Genomic DNA, 7,557 nt, shown 5'->3' with positions numbered 1-7,557 from the left:
CTATAATAGCTAAGTTCTCCCCCATGCCAAAATACATGAAAATATAAAAAAAGTCCCTATTACAAAGACTACTCAAAATGCCCTGAAATATAAGGCTAAAACCCTATACTAGTAGAATGACCAAAATACAAGGCCCAAAAGAAGGAAAAACCTATTCTAATATTTATGAAGAAGAGAGGACCCAACCTTGGTCCATGGGCTCAGAAATCTACCCTGGGATTCATGAGAACCCCAAGGCCTTCTTTAGTAGCTCTAGCCTAATCCTCTTAGAGTCTTCTATCCAATACCATTGGGGGGTAGGATTGCATCATCCCCTCCACCTTGGAAAGGATTTGACCTCAAATCCTGAGGTTCTTCATATTCTGGGCTCCTTCCCTCGACACCTGTAAAAAGAATAAAAACATATGTATTAGTGGTGTTGGGTATGTTAGTGTAGGGTAAGGTCTGAAAACCCCTTTCATGGACATCTTCCCATGAGGGAACATTGTTCCTCACCAACTCAATGAGTGGTGCTACAAGTATAGAAAAATATGGGACAAACCTTTTGTAAAAGTTTGTTAAGTCATGGCAGCCCCTGATTTCCCTTATACTTGGTGGAGTGGGCCAATCAGGAATGACCTTTATTCTCTTAGGGTCTGTGGGAACCCCTTGACCACTATTTAAAAAATTAAGGAAAGTAATGCAATAAAGTGTACCTTTTCATGTATTTTCGTGTTGATTATTCCTACAAAAAAATACGACAAACCTACCTAATGAGTCCCTATGTACATGAATCATAAAGATGTTGGGTGCATGACTGATTTTACAAAAGAGGGTTGCAACACTCAACACATTCATCATATAACTTATTTTAGGGATTTGGTGCCTAATAATACCTATTTTGGGCACCAACAAAGCACAAGGATTTAAGCTCTAACGAACCAAATCCTCATCCAATAACTCCTTTACTGGAGGAATAACCTTAAGCCCAAGAGGTGTGGCAGTGCTAACAAGTGTCTTTTTACAAAGGAGAAGATGTGGAGGTTGTCTAAGAGGGGAAGTTTCTTTAATATTTGTCTTTATTTCAAAATGACTTTCCTTTTTAGCTAACCTCTTGGAGGAGACACTTACCTCCTTACACTCCTCCTTAACCATTAAAGGTTGTCCTTCTTCATGGGGGTAGATTTCTTCACTAGATTCTTCGCTTTTTGCTTCTTCACTTTCTCTAGAGGAAGGTGAAATAGTAGCCTTATCTTGGCTACTATAAATGTCTTGGACCCTCATAATCATGGTTTTCTTAGTGGGGCATTGAGAAGTAATGTGCCTTCTTCCAAGACATTTAAAGCACTTTATGGAGCTAGTCTTCTCTTGCATACTAGCCTTAAGGGGTTGCTTTTCTATTGTCTTCCCCTTATCATCTTTGGGCTTAGAAGGTGTCACCTCTAATATGCCTTGACCTTGGTCTTTCTTTAGATAAGAGTAAGAGCCATAAGATTTTGAAGTAGACTTCCTTTTTTTTTTATTTTTAAAGTATTATTGTCCTATTTTTCTAAACTTTGCTTAGGCAGTTTTCATAGTTAAACTTTGAATTTTTCTTTGAAATTTTGTTTGATATCTTTTCATGATTTTAGGGTGTTTCTCACAAAATTTCAGCTCATTTGGATATCGTTTGAGTATAACTATAGTTTTACCCCCTTGCTAGGTGCTTGTTGAGAGATACATGATTTGCTGCATATAGTGCATGACTAGGGGTAATCCAGGTGATTTACAACCCTTTGATCCTAAAATACATAGAACCTTTCATAGATTAGTTAGGCATAGTGTGCATCTTGATTATTTTGTGCATTTTGAGCATTCGACTACTAATTTTCATACTGAGAACATATCTCAACCTCCACCTCGTGAGAGGACTCTTAGGGAGATGGCTGCACCTAATTTCACTTATGAAAGCTTGTGCATTCAATATCCTGATGAGGGTGTTCCACATGTTCTCAAGACTGGACTAATACATTTGCTGCCCAAGTTTCATGGTCTTGCAGGTGAAGATCCTCATAAGCATCTTAAGGAGTTCCAGATTGTTTGTTCCACCATGAAGCCCCCTGCTGTCCAGGAAGATCATATCTTTCTAAAGGCTTTTCCTCATTCTCTGGAGGGAGTGGCAAAAGATTGGTTGTATTACCTTGCTCCCAGATCCATCTCCAGCTGGGATGACCTTAAGAGGGTGTTCTTGGAGAAATTCTTCCCTGCATCTAGGACCACTGCCATCAGAAAAGACATTTCAGGCATCAGGCAACTTAGTGGAGAGAGCTTGTGTGAGTACTGGGAAAGGTTCAAGAAATTGTGTGCAAGCTGTCCTCACCACCAAATTTTTGAGCAACTCCTTCTTCAATATTTCTATGAGAGACTTAGCAACATGGAGAGGAGTATGATTGATGCTGCCAGTGGTGGAGCCCTTGGTGATATGACTCCTGCTGAAGCTAGGAATTTGATTGAGAAGATGGCTTCCAACTCCCAACAATTCAGTGCAAGAAATGATGCTATTGTCCTTAGAGGATTCCATGAGGTGGCCACGAATTCATCTTCATCTGCTGAAAATAAAAAGCTTGAGGGAAAACTTAATGCCTTGGTCAACCTAGTAACTCAGCTTGCCATGAATCCGAAATCTGCACCTGTTGCAAGAGTCTGTAGTCTATGTTCTTCTACAGATCACCATACAGATCTCTGTCCTTCTTTGCAGCAATCTGGAGTCAATGAGCAACCTGAAGCTTATGCAGAAAACATTTATAATAGACCTCCTCAGAAGCAAAACCAACAACAACAGAATAATTATGACTTTTCAAGCAACAGATACAATCCAGGATGAATGAATCATCCAAATCTGAGATGGACAAGTCCTCTACAACAACAATAGCCCGTCCCTCCTTTCCAGAATGTTGCTGGTCCAAGCAAACCATATGTTCCTCCTCCAATACAGCAACAATAGCAGTGGTCACAACAAAGACAACAAGCTACTGAGGCTCCTCCTCAACCTTCCTTAGAAGAGTTAGTGAGGCAAATGACAATCCAAAATATGCAATTTCAGCAAGAGACAAGAGCCTTCATTCAGAGTCTGACAAATCAGATGGGGCAGATGGCTACTCAGTTGAACCAAGCTCAGTCCCAAAATTCTGACAAATTGCCTTCACAGACTGTGCATCATTCGAAAAATATGAGTGCCATCACCTTGAGGTCTGGCAACCAAATTCAAGTGCCTCCACCAGTAGCAGCACCTGCACCTGAACCTGTCAAGCTTCATTCTAAACCTAAAAAAGAAGATGAGAAAGTTGCACAAAAGAGGAAGCTTCCTGATCAGGGAGCTAACAAAAATTTTCATGCAGGTGGGCCTTCTGCAGCCTCCTATCCTTCTTCCATTTCCACATAGAGCAATTCCCAACAAAAAATGGAAGAAGTGGAAAAGGAGATCTTGGAGACCTTCAGGAAAGTAGAGGTGAACATACCTCTTCTAGATGCCATCAAGAAAATTCCAAGATATGCCAAGTTTCTAAAGGAGTTGTGCACCCACAAAAGGAAGCTCAAAGGCAATGAAAGGATTAGCATGGGCAGAAATGTATCAGCATTGATAGGTAAATCTGTTCCTCACATTCTTAAGAAATGTAAGGACCCAGGTACTTTCTGTATACCTTGCATTATTGGGAACAGTAAATTTGAGAATGCCATGCTAGATCTAGAAGCATCAGTTAGTGTCATGCCTCTGTCCATTTTCAATTCTTTATCTCTTGGACCGTTGCAATCTACAAATGTTGTGATTCATTTGGCAAATAGAAGTGTTGCTTACCCCGCAGGTTTCATAGAGGATGTGCTGGTTCGGGTTGGTGAACTTATTTTTCCTGTTGATTTTTATGTTCTTAATATGGAAGAGGGATTTTCCCATGGTTCAGTTCTAATTATTTTAGGCAGGCCATTTATGAAAACAACCCGAACCAAGATAGATGTTTATGTTGGCACATTGTCTATGGAATTTGGTGATATTGTTGTTTATTTTAACATTCTTGATGCCATGAAACATCCATCTGAGGATCATTCTGTTTTTCATGCTGAGATAATTGATTAGAATGTTGATTATTATATGTTTTGATTTTGATTCTATTCTTCATGGTAGGAAACATCCATTTTTATCTGATCTGCATACTTCTCACTCCTTATGCGTTGAATCTGAATCTGAGTTTGAATTTGATCCTGTATCTGATTTTTATGCCGATGGTGAATTTGAATTTGAGTCTGGTTCTGATTTTTTGGGTGTTGTACCTCTTGATGTTGATTTTTTAGAGTCATAATGCACTAACCATGTTGCAGGAAGTACATATACTTCTGACTTGCTTTATGAGGTACAGGCTGAGGAACCTTCCTCTTCTCCTACCCTGGTTCCTCCCATTGTTCAGCCACCACCCACACCAGAGTTGAAGTCCTTACCAGCAACCCTCAAGTACGCTTACTTGGAGGACAAGAAAAAATTTCCAATGATCATCTCCGCCTCCCTTGATGTTGAGCAAGAGGAGAAGTTATTGTTAGTGCTCAAGAAGCACAAGAAGGCCATTGGATGGACTTTAGCAGACATTCCTGGTATTAGCCCATCTACCTGCATGCATAGGATACTTTTAGAGGATGGAACTAAGCCAGTGAGGCAGCCACAACGACAACTCAACCCCGTCATTCTAGATGTGGTGAAAAAGGAAGTGACCAAGCTCTTACAAATTGTGTAATCATCTACCCCATTTCTAACAGCTAGTGGGTGAGTCCAGTCCAAGTGGTTCCTAAGATTTATAGGAAAAGGGTCACTTTGGGGCACTTGCAGCTTGCCCAAGCGAGCTAAGCCTTAGTCCTGAAGTCATGAGCTCGCCCAAGCGAGTTGAAGCTCGCCTAGGCGAGCTGGTTTCTTAACCGTGAAGTTATTTGATGGCCCAGGCGAGCCAGATGCTGGCTTGGGTGAGCTGGGGCCTAGAAAATGCAAGGAAAAGACCCTTTTGCCCTTCTTCCTTGGTATCTTTTGTTTTGCGGATCGAAACACAGAGTGGTTCATCATTGTGCACTGTAACTGGTGTCCAATGTCGTAAATTGACTAGCAAGAATCAAAAGATCAACGAACATTGGTCCCCGGACGAAATTAGGGTCTGACAGACTTCAATGTCTTTAGTCTTTTACATTTACCAAGACTTCAATGTCTTCATTCTTTTACAATTACCAAGACTTCAATGTCTTCAATCTTTTACATTTACAAGACTTCAATGTCTTCAGTCTTTTATATTTTTTGAGACTTCAATGTCTTTAGTCTTTACATTTACAAGACTTCAATGTCTTCAGTTTTTTACATTTACAAAGACTTCAATGTCTTCAGTCTTTTACATTTTTCAAGGCTTCAATGTCTTCAGTCTTTTACATTTACAAAGACTTCAATGTCTTCAGGCTTTTACATTTTTACAAGGACTTCAATGTCTCCAATTTTGTTGTACAAGACTACAACGTCTTTTGCTCAATACTTTCGATACTTCCATGTCAATATCCATTTTGTTTTTTTATAGGTTTCACTTCCTTGGTTTTCTCTGGTGCCCGGTCAAATAGCAAGATCGCTCAAAGGAAATTAGTGTCCTTATCTTTACTTACGTTTTCATTGTCAATAAAAGATAAGTAAAGAGGGGCAACTGTTAGACCTTAATTTCGTTCGGGAACAATCATTCACTGATATTTTGATTCTCGCTAGTCGAATTACGATGTTCGACACCAGTTATCACACGAAGCAAGGGATCACTCAGTGTTTTGATCAAGGATAAAAAAAGATACCAAAGAAGGGGGCAAAAGGGTCTTTTTATGGATTTTCCTAGACCCCAACTTGCCCAGGCTAGCATTTGGCTCGCCTGAAGCAACCAGCTCGCTTGGCGGAGCTTATTACTTCAGGGTTAAGAGAATTAAGAGGTTGGAAAATTTTTAGAGGTTGGAAGCTTCAGCACTTGAAGGATTTGAGAGAATTAAGAGAAAAGAAGAAGAAGAAAGAAGAGGAAACGAAGCCGAGGCACTACCGAATCACGACTGTGATCATTCCCTACGTCTTTTCTTGTTTTGTGTTCTTCGTGCGACAGCCAGTTAGTTTTATTTTTAAGGATTGAATGTGATCTATGTACCCTTAGGGGTCCCCCTTTGTTATCTGCACATTCATCTTCTCCATCTATCATCAGTAATCTCATTTTTTTGTGTTGGATCAAGTGGCCTCAGAATAATTAAGAAGGGGGGTTGAACTAATTATTCCTAAACCTTTACTAATTAAAAATTTACTCTTCTAAGGCTTTTACTTATTGTTGTTAAGAGAATAAGGAGTAGAAGATAAACTTAACAAAAGGTAAAAGCGGAAATTAAAATGCACAACGGAAAGTAAAAGAGTAGGAAAGAAGGAGACAAACACACAAGAGTTTTTATACTGGTTCGGCAATAACCCGTGCCTACATCCAGTCCCCAGGCGACCTACGGTCCTTGAGATTTCTTTCAACCTTGTAGAAATCCTTTTACAAGCAAAGATCCACAAGGGATGTACCCTCCCTTGTTCTCTATGAAACCCTAGTGGATGTACCCTCCACTAGAACTGATCCACAAGAGATGTACCCTCTCTTGTTCTCAATCAAACCCAAGTAGATGTACCCTATACTTGTACCACAAAGGATGTACCCTCCAATGTATTAAGACAAAGATCTCAGGCTGTTAAACCTTTGATACTTTGTGAATGGGGATACAAAAGAATTCTCAGGCGGTTAGTCCTTTGAACACTTTTGTATTAGGGAAAGGGAAGAATCAAAAGAATTCTCAGATTGTGTCGTTTTGAATTCTTTGACAAGGGAGAAGGGAGACACAAAAGAATTCAGGCGGTTAGTCCTTTATTCTTTTGGAAAAGGGAGAAGAGAGACACAAAAAGAATTCAGGAGGTTAGTCCTTGGCGAATTCTTTTTGGAAGAGGGAGAAGAGAATGAAAAGATGAATAGCACAAGTTTTCAAGGTTTAGAAAACCAGAAAACTTTGGAAAGATTTTGGTACAAACAAGAAGAAGAAGTTCAAAGAGATTCAAGGCTTGTAAAGGATTGTATGAATAAGTGTTCAAGATATTTGAAATGCAAAACAAAGCCTTGCTTTTATAGACTCTTCATGTCTGGTCAAGACAACCATTAGAAGAGTTATGACTTTTTGAAAAACTTTAAAAACCAATTTGAAAAAGTCAAAAACTATTTGAAGAGTTACATCTTTTGATTTATTCAAAAACAATCACTGGTAATCGATTACCAAATTAGTGTAATCGATTACACAAGGCTTTTATGTGAAAGGATATGACTCTTCACATTTAAATTTGAATTTCAACGTTCAAATGCACTGGTAATCGATTGCCAAAACATTGTAATCGATTACAACTTTTTGAAATTAATTGGAACGTTGCAAATTCAATTTGAAAACTTTTTCAAAAACATTTTGCTACTGGTAATCGATTACAACAATCTGGTAATCGATTACCAGAGAGTAAATACTCTTTGGTAAACATGTTTTGTG

At 39.2% G+C, this 7,557-nt stretch overlaps 1 non-coding gene across 1 annotated transcript; it reads right to left on the bottom strand.

The window, feature by feature from the left end:
- Nucleotides 1-2,239: 2,239 nt before the first annotated feature.
- Nucleotides 2,240-2,346, bottom strand: LOC113000009 (small nucleolar RNA R71). The gene has a single exon (XR_003265282.1). It is a non-coding gene; the product is annotated as a small nucleolar RNA R71 (small nucleolar RNA).
- Nucleotides 2,347-7,557: the final 5,211 nt, after the last annotated feature.

Source organism: Glycine max, chromosome 17 (assembly GCF_000004515.6).
Source record: "Glycine max cultivar Williams 82 chromosome 17, Glycine_max_v4.0, whole genome shotgun sequence".
Taxonomy (NCBI): Eukaryota; Viridiplantae; Streptophyta; class Magnoliopsida; order Fabales; family Fabaceae; genus Glycine; species Glycine max.
The sequence above is the reverse complement of the archived record's forward strand: the minus strand, read 5'-3'. Positions and strand labels throughout refer to the sequence as shown.